The following is a 12,043-nucleotide window of genomic DNA, read 5'->3' on the forward strand; positions in this document are numbered from 1 at the left end:
GAAGCAGTCTGCCAGAAGGTGCAGCTTAGCAGCAGGAGAAGGTCAGCAGAAGCAGCCTAATAGCAGGCCAACAGGAATAGCTCAGCAGCCTAAGAGGAGTGGCAGCCTACTAGCAGGTTAGCACCCTAGGATAAATTGAAAAGCCTAGAAGCAGGTCAGTAGCTTAGAAGCAGGAGTAGTTCAGCAGAAGTAGCCTAACAGCAGGTCAGCAGGCCAGCAGGCCAAGCGGCAGGGGTAGGTCAACAGGAGAAGCCTGGCAGCTGGAGAAGGTCAATAGTAGCAGCCTACTTGCAAGGTCGGGTCAACAGGAGTAGTCTAGCAGCAGGAGCAGTTCAGCAGGAACAGCCTAGCAGCAGAAGCGGCCTAGCAGCAGGAGCAGCATAGAAGCAGGTTAGCACCCTAGGATAAAGTCAGAAGTCTAGAAGCTGGTCAGTAGCTTTGAAGCAGGAGTAGGTAAGCAGAAGCAGTATAACAGAAGGTCAGCAGGATCATCCCTGCAGCAGGAGCAGCAAAAGCAGCTAAGTAGTAGGTCAGAAGCCTTGTGGCAGGCCCACAGCCTAGCAACAGAAACAACCTAACCAGAGAAGCAGGTTGGCAAGAGCTGCCTAGCAGCAACAGTAGGTTAGCAGCCTGGCAGGTCAGTAGGAGCAGCCTCTGAGCAGAAGTAGTTTATCAGCCTTGCAGTAGGTCACCAGCCAAGCAGCAGGGGCAGTTCAGATCCAGAAAACTTGCAGCAGGTACAGGTCAGCAGGAGAAGCCTAGCAGCAGCTGGAGCAGGTCAACAGGAGCAGCCTAGCTGCGTTGTCAGGTGAACAGGAGTAGTCTAGCAGGAGGAGCAGTTCAGCAGTAGCAGCCTAGAAGCAGCAGGAGCAGCCTAGCAGTAAGAGCAGGTCAGCCGCCTAGCAACAGGAGCAGGTCATCAAGAATAGCTCAGCAGCATAGGAGCAGGAGCAGCCTAGTAGCAGGTTAGCACCCTAGGATAAAGTCAGAAGTCTAGAAGCAGGTCAGTAGCTTAGAAGCAGGAGTAGGTAAGCAGAAGCAGTCTGCCAGAATGTGCAGCTTAGCAGCAGGAGAAGGTCAGCAGAAGCAGCCTAATAGTTGGTCAGCAGGAATAGCTCAGCAGCCTAAGAGGAGTAACAGCCTACTAGCAGGTTAGCACCCTAGGATAAAGTGAGAAGTCTAGAAGCAGGTCAGTAGCTTAGAAGCAGGAGTAGGTAAGCAGAAGCAGTCTAACAGAAGGTCAGCATGATCATCCCTGCAGCAGGAGCAGCAAAAGCAGCTAAGTAGTAAGTCAGAAGCCTTGTGGCAGGCCCACAGCCTAGCAACAGAAACAACCTAGCCAGAGAAGCAGGTCGGCATGAGGTGCCTAGCAGCAACAGTAGGTTAGCAGCCTGGCAGGTCAGTAGGAGCAGCCTCTGAGCAGAAGTAGTTTAGCAGCCTAGCAGCAGGTCACCAGCCAAGCAGTAGGGGCAGTTCAGGTCCAGAAACCTAGCAGCAGGTACAGGTAAGCAGGAGAAGCCTAGCAGCTGGAGCAGGTCAACAGGAGCAGCCTAGCTGCATTGTCAGGTGAACAGGGGTAGTCTAGCAGCAGGAGCAGTTCAGCAGTAGCAGCCTAGAAGCAGCAGGAGCAGCCTAGCAGTAAGAGCAGGTCAGCCGCCTAGCAACAGGAGCAGGTCAGCAAGAATAGCTCAGCAGCATAGGAGCAGGAGCAGACTAGTAGCAGGTTAGCACCCTAGGATAAAGTCTAGAAACAGGTCAGAAGCTTAGAAGCAGGAGTAGGTAAGCAGAAGCAGTCTGCCAGAAGGTGCAGCTTAGCAGCAGGAGAAGGTCAGCAGAAGCAGGTCAGCAGGAATAGCTCAGCAGCCTAAGAGGAGTAGCAGCCTACCAGCAGGTTAGCACCCTAGTATAAAGTGAGAAGCCTAGAAGAAGGTCAGTAGGTTAGAAGCAGGAATAGGTCAGCAGAAGTAGCCTAACGGCAGGTCAGCAGGCCAAGCAGCAGGGGTAGGTCAGCAGGAGAAGCCTAGCAGCTGGAGAAGGTCAATAGGAGCAGCCTACTTGCAAGGTCGGGATAACAGGAGTAGTCTAGCAGCAGTCTAGGATACAGTCAGAAGTCTAGAAGCAGGTCAGTAGCTTAGATGCAGGAGTAGGTAAGCAGAAGCAGTCTAACAGAAGGTCAGCAGGATCATCCCTGCAGCAGGAGCAGCAAAAGCAGCTAAGTAGTAGGTCAGAAGCCTTGTGGCAGGCCCACAGCCTAGCAACAGAAAAAACCTAGCCAGAGAAGCAGGTCGGCATGAGCTGCCTAACAGCAACAGTAGGTTAGCAGCCTGGCAGGTCAGTAGGAGCAGCCTCTGATCAGAAGTAGTTTAGCAGCCTAGCAGCAGGTCACCAGCCAAGCAGCAGGGGCATTTCGGATCCAGAAACCTAGCAGCAGGTACAGGTCAGCAGGAGAAGCCTAGCAGCTGGAGTAGGTCAACAGGAGCAGCCTAGCTGCATTGTCAGGTGAACAGGAGTAGTCTAGCAGCAGGAGCAGTTCAGCAGTAGCAGCCTAGAAGCAGCAGGAGCAGCCTAGCAGTAAGAGCAGGTCAGCAAGAATAGCTCAGCAGCATAGGAGCAGGAGCAGCCTAGTAGCAGGTTAGCACCCTAGGATAAAGTCAGAAGTCTAGAAGCAAGTCAGTAGCTTAGAAGCAGGAGTAGGTAAGCAGAAGCAGTCTGCCAGAGGTGCAGCTTAGCAGCAGGAGAAGGTCAGCAGAAGCAGCCTAATAGCAGGTCAGCAGGAATAGCTCAGCAGCCTAAGAGGAGTAGCAGCCTACCAGCAGGTTAGTACCCTAGGATAAAGTGCGAAGCCTAGAAGAAGGTCAGTAGCTTAGAAGCAGGAATAGGTCAGCAGAAGTAGCCTAACGGCAGGTCAGCAGGCCAAGCAGCAGGGGTAGGTCAGCAGGAGAAGCCTAGCAGCTGTAGACGGTCAATAGGAGCAGCCTACTTGCAAGGTCGGGTCAACAGGAGTAGTCTAGCAGCAGGAGCAGCCTAGCAGTAAGAGTAGTAAGAGCACGTCAGCAGCCTAGCAGCTGGAGCAGCATAAAAGCAGGTTAGCACCCTAGGATACAGTCAGAAGTCTAGAAGCAGGTCAGTAGCTTAGATGCAGGAGTAGGTAAGCAGAAGCAGTCTAACAGAAGGTCAGCAGGATCATCCCTGCAGCAGGAGCAGCAAAAGCCGCTAAGTAGTAAGTCAGAAGCCTTGTGGCAGGCCCACAGCCTAGACACAGAAAAAACCTAGCCAGAGAAGCAGGTCGGCATGAGCTACCTAACAGCAACAGTAGGTTAGCAGCCTGGCAGGTCAGTAGGAGCAGCCTCTGAGCAAAAGTAGTTTAGCAGCCTAGCAGCAGGTCACCAGCCAAGCAGCAGGGGCAGTTCAGATCCAGAAACCTAGCAGCAGGTACAGGTCAGCAGGAGAAGCCTAGCAGCAGGAGCAGTTCAGCAGTAGCAGCCTAGAAGCAGCAGGGGCAGCCTAGCAGTAAGAGCAGGTCAGCCAGAATAGCTCAGCAGCATAGGAGCAGGAGCAGCCTAGTAGCAGGTTAGCACCCTAGTATAAAGTCAGAAGTCTAGAAGCAGGTCAGTGGCTTAGAAGCAGGAGTAGGTAAGCAGAAGCAGTCTGCCAGAAGGTGCAGCTTAGCAGCAGGAGAAGGTCAGCAGAAGCAGCCTAATAGCAGGTCAGCAGGAATAGCTCAGCAGCCTAAGAGGAGTAGCAGCCTACCAGCAGGTTAGCACCCTAGGATAAAGTGAGAAGCCTAGAAGAAGGTCAGTAGCTTAGAAGCAGGAATAGGTCAGCAGAAGTAGCCTAACGGCAGGTCAGCAGGCCAAGCAGCAGGGGTAGGTCAGCAGGAGAAGCCTAGCAGCTGGAGAAGGTCAATAAGAGCAGCCTACTTGCAAGGTCGGGTCAACAGGAGTAGTCTAGCAGCAGGAGCATTTCAGCAGGAGCAGCCTAGCAGTAAGAGCAGGTCAGCAAGAATAGCTCAGCAGCATAGGAGCAGGAGCAGCCTAGTAGCAGGTTAGCACCCTAGGATAAAGTCAGAAGTCTAGAAGCAGGTCAGTAGCTTAGAAGCAGGAGTAGGTAAGCAGAAGCAGTCTGCCAGAAGGTGCAGCTTAGCAGCAGGAGAAGGTCAGCAGAAGCAGCCTAATAGCAGGTCAGCAGGAATAGCTCAGCAGCCTAAGAGGAGTAGCAGCCTACTAGCAGGTTAGCACCCTAGGATAAATTGAAAACCCTAGAAGCAGGTCAGTAGCTTAGAAGCAGGAGTAGGTAAGCAGAAGCAGTCTGCCAGAAGGTGCAGCTTAGCAGCAGGAGAAGGTCAGCAGAAGCAGCCTAGCAGCAGCTGGAGCAGGTCAACAGGAGCAGCCTAGCTGCGTTGTCAGGTGAACAGGAGTAGTCTAGCAGCAGGAGCAGTTCAGCAGTAGCAGCCTAGAAGCAGCAGGAGCAGCCTAGCAGTAAGAGCAGGTCAGCCGCCTAGCAAAAGGAGCAGGTCAGCAAGAATAGCTCAGCAGCATAGCAGCAGGAGCAGCCTAGTAGCAGGTTAGCACCCTAGGATAAAATCAGAAGTCTAGAAGCAGGTCAGTAGCTTAGAAGCAGGAGTAGGTAAGCAGAAGCAGTCTGCCAGAATGTGCAGCTTAGCAGCAGGAGAAGGTCAGCAGAAGCAGCCTAATAGCAGGTCAGCAGGAATAGCTCAGCAGCCTAAGAGGAGTAACAGCCTTCTAGCAGGTTAGCACCCTAGGATAAAGTGAGAAGTCTAGAAGCAGGTCAGTAGCTTAGAAGCAGGAGTAGGTAAGCAGAAGCAGTCTAACAGAAGGTCAGCAGGATCATCCCTGCAGCAGGAGCAGCAAAAGCAGATAAGTAGTAGGTCAGAATCCTTGTGGCAGTCCCGCAGCCTAGCAACAGAAAAAACCTAGCCAGAGAAGCAGGTCGGCATGAGCTGCCTAACAGCAACAGTAGGTTAGCAGCCGGCAGGTCAGTAGGAGCAGCCTCTGATCAGAAGTAGTTTAGCAGCCTAGCAGCAGGTCACCAGCCAAGCAGCAGGGGCAGTTCAGATCCAGAAAACTTGCAGCAGGTACAGGTCAGCAGGAGAAGCCTAGCAGCAGCTGGAGCAGGTCAACAGGAGCAGCCTAGCTGCGTTGTCAGGTGAACAGGAGTAGTCTAGCAGCAGGAGCAGTTCAGCAGTAGCAGCCTAGAAGCAGCAGGAGCAGCCTAGCAGTAAGAGCAGGTCAGCCGCCTAGCAACAGGAGCAGGTCAGCAAGAATAGCTCAGCAGCATAGGAGCAGCCTAGTAGCAGGTTAGCACCCTAGGATAAAGTCAGAAGTCTAGAAGCAGGTCAGTAGCTTAGAAGCAGGAGTAGGTAAGCAGAAGCAGTCTGCCAGAATGTGCAGCTTAGCAGCAGGAGAAGGTCAGCAGAAGCAGCCTAATAGCAGGTCAGCAGGAATAGCTCAGCAGCCTAAGAGGAGTAACAGCCTACTAGCAGGTTAGCACCCTGGGATAAAGTGAGTAGTCTAGAAGCAGGTCAGTAGCTTAGAAGCAGGAGTAGGTCAGCAGAAGTAGCCTAACAGCAGGCCAAGCAGCAGGGGCAGGTCAGATCCAGCAAACTAGCAGCAGGAAGAGGTAAGCAGGAGAAGCCTAGCAGCTGGAGCAGATCAAATGGAGCAGCCTAGTCGCAGGGTCAGGTCAACAGGAGTAGTCTAGCAGCAGGAGCAGTTCAGCAGAAGCAGCCTAGAAGCAACATGAGCAGCCTAGCAGCAGGCATAGCATAGAAGCAGGTTAGCACCCTCGGATAAAGTCAGAAGTCTAGAAGCAGGTCAGTAGCTTAGCAGCAGGAGTAGGTCAACAGAAGTAGCCTAACAACAGGTCAGCAGGCCAAGCAGCAGGGGTAGGTCAGCAGGAGAAGCCTAGAACCTGGAGAAGGTCAATAGGAGCAGCCTACTTGCAATGTCGGGTCAACAGGAGTAGTCTAGCAGCAGGAGCAGTTCAGCAGGAGCAGCCTAGCAGTAAGAGCAGGTCAGCAGTCTAGTAGCAGGAGTGCAATAGAAGCAGGTTAGCACCCTAGGATAAAGTCAGAAGTCTAGAAGCAGGTCAGTAGCTTAGAAGCAAGAGTATGTAAGCAGAAGCAGTCTAACAGAAGGTCAGCAGGATCATCCCTGCAGCAGGAGCAGCAAAAGCAGCTAAGTAGTAGGTCAGAAGCCTTGTGGCAGGCCCACAGCCTAGCAACAGATACAACCTAGCCAGAGAAGCAGGTCGGCATGAGCTGCCTAGCAGCAACAGTGGGTTAGCAGCCTGGCAGGTCAGTAGGAGCAGCCTCTGAGCAGAAGTAGTTTAGCAGCCTAGCAGCAGGTCACCAGCCAAGCAGCAGGGGCAGGTCAGATCCAGAATCCTAGCAGCAGGTACAGGTAAGCAGGAAAAGCCTAGCAGCTGGAGCAGGTCAACAGGAGCAGCCTAGCTGCATTGTCAGGTGAACAGGAGTAGTCTAGCAGCAGGAGCAGTAGCAGCCTAGAAGCAGCAGGAGCAGCATAGCAGTAAGAGCAGGTCAGCCGCCTAGCAACAGGAGCAGGTCAGCAAGAATAGCTCAGCAGCATAGGAGCAGGAGCAGACTAGTAGCAGATTAGCACCCTAGGATAAAGTCTAGACGCAGGTCAGTAGCTTAGAAGCAGGAGTAGGTAAGCAGAAGCAGTCTGCCAGAAGGTGCAGCTTAGCAGCAGGAGAAGGTCAGCAGAAGCAGCCTAATAGCAGGTCAGCAGGAATAGCTCAGCAGCCTAAGAGGAGTAGCAGCCTACCAGCAGGTTAGCACCCTAGGATAAAGTGAGAAGCCTAGAAGAAGGTCAGTAGCTTAGAAGCAGGAATAGGTCAGCAGAAGTAGCCTAACGGCAGGTCAGCAGGCCAAGCAGCAGGGGTAGGTCAGCAGGAGAAGCCTAGCAGCTGGAGAAGGTCAATAAGAGCAGCCTACTTGCAAGGTCGGGTCAACAGGAGTAGTCTAGCAGCAGGAGCATTTCAGCAGGAGCAGCCTAGCAGTAAGAGCAGGTCAGCAAGAATAGCTCAGCAGCATAGGAGCAGGAGCAGCCTAGTAGCAGGTTAGCACCATAGGATAAAGTCAGAAGTCTAGAAGCAGGTCAGTAGCTTAGAAGCAGGAGTAGGTAAGCAGAAGCAGTCTGCCAGAAGGTGCAGCTTAGCAGCAGGAGAAGGTCAGCAGAAGCAGCCTAATAGCAGGTCAGCAGGAATAGCTCAGCAGCCTAAGAGGAGTAGCAGCCTACTAGCAGGTTAGCACCCTAGGATAAATTGAAAACCCTAGAAGCAGGTCAGTAGCTTAGAAGCAGGAGTAGGTAAGCAGAAGCAGTCTGCCAGAAGGTGCAGCTTAGCAGCAGGAGAAGGTCAGCAGAAGCAGCCTAATAGCAGGTCAGCAGGAATAGCTCAGCAGCCTAAGAGGAGTAGCAGCCTACCAGCAGGATAGTACCCTAGGATAAAGTGCGAAGCCTAGAAGCAGGTCAGTAGCTTAGAAGCAGGAATAGGTCAGCAGAAGTAGCCTAATGGCAGGTCAGCAAGCCAAGCAGCAGGGGTAGGTCAGCAGGAGAAGCCTAGCAGCTGGAGAAGGTCAATAGGAGCAGCCTACTTGCAAGGTCGGGTCAACAGGAGTAGTCTAGCAGCAGGAGCAGCCTAGCAGTAAGAGTAGTAAGAGCAGGTCAGCAGCCTAGCAGCTGGAGCAGCCTAGTAGCAGGTTAGCACCCTAGGATACAGTCCGAAGTCTAGAAGCAGGTCAGTAGCTTAGATGCAGGAGTAGGTAAGCAGAAGCAGTCTAACAGAAGGTCAGCAGGATCATCCCTGCAGCAGGAGCAGCACAAGCAGCTAAGTAGTAGGTCAGAAGCCTTGTGGCAGGCCCACAGCCTAGCAACAGAAACAACCTAGCCAGAGAAGCAGGTCGGCATGAGCTGCCTAACAGCAACAGTAGGTTAGCAGCCTGGCAGGTCAGTAGGAGCAGCCTCTGAGCAGAAGTAGTTTAGCAGCCTAGCAGCAGGTCACCAGCCAAGCAGCAGGGGCAGTTCAGATCCAGAAACCTAGCAGCAGGTACAGGTCAGCAGGAGAAGCCTAGCAGCTGGAGCAGGTCAACAGGAGCAGCCTAGCTGCATTGTCAGGTGAACAGGAGTAGTCTAGCAGCAGGATCAGTTCATCAGTAGCAGCCTAGAAGCAGTAGGAGCAGCCTAGCAGTAAGAGCAGGTCAGCAAGAATAGCTCAGCAGCATAGGAGCAGGAGCAGTCTAGTAGCAGTTTAGCACCCTAGGATAAAGTCAGAAGTCTAGAAGCAGGTCAGTAGCTTAGAAGCAGGAGTAGGTAAGCAGAAGCAGTCTGCCAGAAGGTGCAGCTTAGCAGCAGGAGAAGGTCAGCAGAAGCAGCCTAATAGCAGGTCAGCAGGAATAGCTCAGCAGCCTAAGAGGAGTAGCAGCCTACTAGCAGGTTAGCACCCTAGGATAAATTGAAAATCCTAGAAGCAGGTCAGTAGCTTAGAAGCAGGAGTAGGTAAGCAGAAGCAGTCTGCCAGAAGGTGCAGCTTAGCAACAGGAGAAGGTCAGCAGAAGCAGCCTAATAGCAGGTCAGCAGGAATAGATCAGCAGCCTAAGAGGAGTAGCAGCCTACCAGCAGGTTAGCACCCTAGGATAAAGTGAGAGGCCTAGAAGCAGGTCAGTAGCTTAGAAGCAGGAATAGGTCAGCAGAAGTAGCCGAACGGCAGGTCAGCATGCCAAGCAGCAGGGGTAGGTCAACAGGAGTAGTTTAGCAGCAGGAGTAGTTCAGCAGGAGCAGCCTAGCAGTAAGAGCAGGTCAGCAGCCTAGCAGCAGAAGCGGCCTAGCAGCAGGAGCAGCATAGAAGCAGGTTAGCACCCTAGGATAAAGTCAGAAGTCTAGAAGCAGGCCAGTAGCTTAGAAGCAGGAGTAGGTAAGCAGAAGCAGTGTAACAGAAGGTCAGCAGGATCATCCCTGCAGCAGGATCAGGAAAAGCAGCTAAGTAGTAGGTCAGAAGCCTTGTGGCAAGCCCACAGCCTAGCAACAAAAACAACCTAGCCAGAGAAGCAGGTCGGCATGAGCTGCCTAGCAGCAACAGTAGGTTAGCAGCCTGGCAGGTCAGTAGGAGCAGCCTCTGAGCAGAAGTAGTTTAGCAGCATAGCAGCAGGTCACCAGCCAAGCAGCAGGGGCAGTTCAGATCCAGAAAACTTGCAGCAGGTACAGGTCAGCAGGAGAAGCCTAGCAGCTGGAGCAGGTCAACAGGAGCAGCCTAGCTGCATTGTCAGGTGAACAGGAGTAGTCTAGCAGCAGGAGCAGTTCAGCAGTAGCAGCCTAGAAGCAGCAGGAGCAGCCTAGCAGTAAGAACAGGTCAGCCGCCTAGCAACAGGAGCAGGTCAGCAAGAATATCTCAGCAGCATAGGAGCAGGAGCAGCCTAGTAGCAGGTTAGCACCCTAGGATAAAGTCAGAAGTCTAGAAGCAGGTCAGTAGCTTAGAAGAAGGAGTAGGTAAGCAGAAGCAGTCTGCCAGAATGTGCAGCTTATAAGCAGGAGAAGGTCAGCAGAAGCAGCCTAATAGCAGGTCAGCCTAAGAGTAGTAACGGCCTACTAGCAGGTTAGCACCCTAGGATAAAGTGAGAAGCCTAGAAGCAGGTCAGTAGCTTAGAAGCAGGAGTAGGTCAGCAGAAGTCGCCTAACAGCAGGCCAAGCAGCAGGGGCAAGTCAGATCCAGCAAACTAGCAGCAGGAAGAGGTAAGCAGGAGAAGCCTAGCAGCTGGAGCAGATCAAATGGAGCAGCCTAGTCGCAGGGTCAGGTCAACAGGAATAGTCTAGCTGTAGGAGCAGTTCAGCTGAAGCAGCCTAGAAGCAACACGAGCAGCCTAGCAGCAGGCGTAGCATAGAAGCAGGTTAGCACCCTCGGATAAAGTCAGAAGTCTAGAAGCAGGTCAGTAGCTTAGCAGCAGGAGTAGGTCAACAAAAGTAGCCTAACGGCAGGTCAGCAGGCCAAGCAGCAGGGGTAGGTCAGCAGGAGAAGCCTAGCTGGAGAAGGTCAATAGGAGCAGCCTACTTGCAAGGTTGGGTCAACAGGAGTAGTCTAGCAGCAGGAGCAGTTCAGCAGGAGCAGTCTAGCAGTAAGAGCAGGTCAGCAGTCTGGCAGCTGGAGTGCAATAGAAGCAGGTTAGCACCCTAGGATAAAGTTAGAAGTCTAGAAGCAGGTCAGTAGCTTAGCAGCAGGAGTAGGTCAACAGAAGTAGCCTAACGGCAGGTCAGCAGGCCAAGCAGCATGGGCAGGTCAGCAGGAGAAGCCTAGCGGCTGGAGATGGTCAATAGGAGCAGCCTACTTTCAAGGTCGGGTCGACAGAAGTAGTCTAGCAGCAGGAGCAGTTTAGCAAGAGCACCCTAGCAGTAAGAGCAGGTCAGCAGCCTAGCAGCAGAAGCAGCCTAGTAGCAGGAGTGCAATAGAAGCAAGTTAGCACCCTAGGATAAAGTCAGAAGTCTAGAAGCAGGTCAGTAGCTTAGAAGCAGGAGTAGGTAAGCAGAAGCAGGATCACCCCTGCAGCAGGAGCAGCAAAAGCAGCTAAGTAGTAGGTCAGAAGCCTTGTGGCAGACCCACATCCTAGCAACAGAAACAACCTAGCCAGAGAAGCAGGTCGGCATGAGCTGCCTAGCAGCAACAGTAGGTTAGCAGCCTGGCAGGTCAGTAGGAGCAGTCTCTGAGCAGAAGTAGTTTAGCAGCCTAGCAGCAGGTCACCAGCCAAGCAGCAGGGGCAGTTCAGATCCAGAAACCTAGCAGCAGGTACAGGTCAGCAGGAGAAGCCTAACAGCTGGAGCAGGTCAACAGGAGCAGCCTAGCTGCATTGTCAGGTGAACAGGATTAGTCTAGCAGCAGGAGCAGTTCAGCATTAGCAGCCTAGAAGCAGCAGGTCAGCCGCCTAGCAACAGGAGCAGGTCAGCAAGAATAGCTCAGCAGCATAGGAGCAGGAGCAGCCTAGTAGCAGGTTAGCACCCTAGGATAAAGTCAGAAGTCTAGAAGCAGGTCAGTAGCTTAGAAGCAAGAGTAGGTATGCAGAAGCAGTCTGCCAGAAGGTGCAGCTTAGCAGCAGGATAAGGTCAGCAGAAGCAGCCTAATAGCAGGTCAGCAGGAATAGCTCAGCAGCCTAAGAGGAGTAGCAGCCTACCAGCAGGTTAGCACCCTAGGATAAAGTGAGAAGCCTAGAAGGAGGTCAGTAGGATCAGCCTAGCAGTAAAAGCAGGTCAGCAGCCTAGCAACAGGAGCAGGTCAGCAAGAATAACTCAGCAGCCTAGGAGCAGGAGCAGCCTAGTAGCAGGTTAGCACCCTAGGATAAAGTCAGTAGCTTAGCAGCAGGAGTAGGTCAGCAGGAGCAGTCTGCCAGAAGGTGCAGATTAGCAGCAGGAGAAGGTCAGCAGAAGCAGCCTAATAGCAGGTCAGCAGGAATGGCTCAGCACCCTACGAGGAGTAGCAGCCTTCCAGCAGGTTAGCACCCTAGGATAAAGTGAGAAGCCTAGAAGCAGGTGTAGGTCATTAGAAGTAGCCTAACAGCAGGTCAGAAGGCCAAGCAGCAGGGGCAGGGCAGATCCAGCAAACTAGCAGCAGGAAGAGGTAAGCAGGAGAAGCCTAGCAGCTGGAGCAGATCAATAGGAGCAGCCTTGTCGCAGGGTCAGGTCAACGGGAGTAGTCTAGCAGCAGGAGCAGCATAGAAGCATGTTAGCACCCTAGGATAAAGTCAGTAGTCTAGAAGCAGGTCAGTAGCTTAGCAGCAGGAGTAGGTCAGCAGAAGTAGCCTAACAGCAGGTCAGTAGGCAAAGCAGCAGGAGCAGGTCAGATCCAGCAACCTAGCAACAGGAAGAGGTCAGCAGGAGAAGCCTAGCAGCTGAAGCAGGTCAATAGGAGCAACCTACTCACAGGGTCAGGTCAATAGGAGTAGTTTAGCAGCAGGAGTAGTTCAGCAGGAGCAGCCTAGAAGCAACAGGAACAGCCTAGCAGTAAGAGCAGCTCAGCAGCCTAG

Source organism: Spea bombifrons, chromosome 3 (assembly GCF_027358695.1).
Source record: "Spea bombifrons isolate aSpeBom1 chromosome 3, aSpeBom1.2.pri, whole genome shotgun sequence".
Classification (NCBI taxonomy): Eukaryota; Metazoa; Chordata; class Amphibia; order Anura; family Pelobatidae; genus Spea; species Spea bombifrons.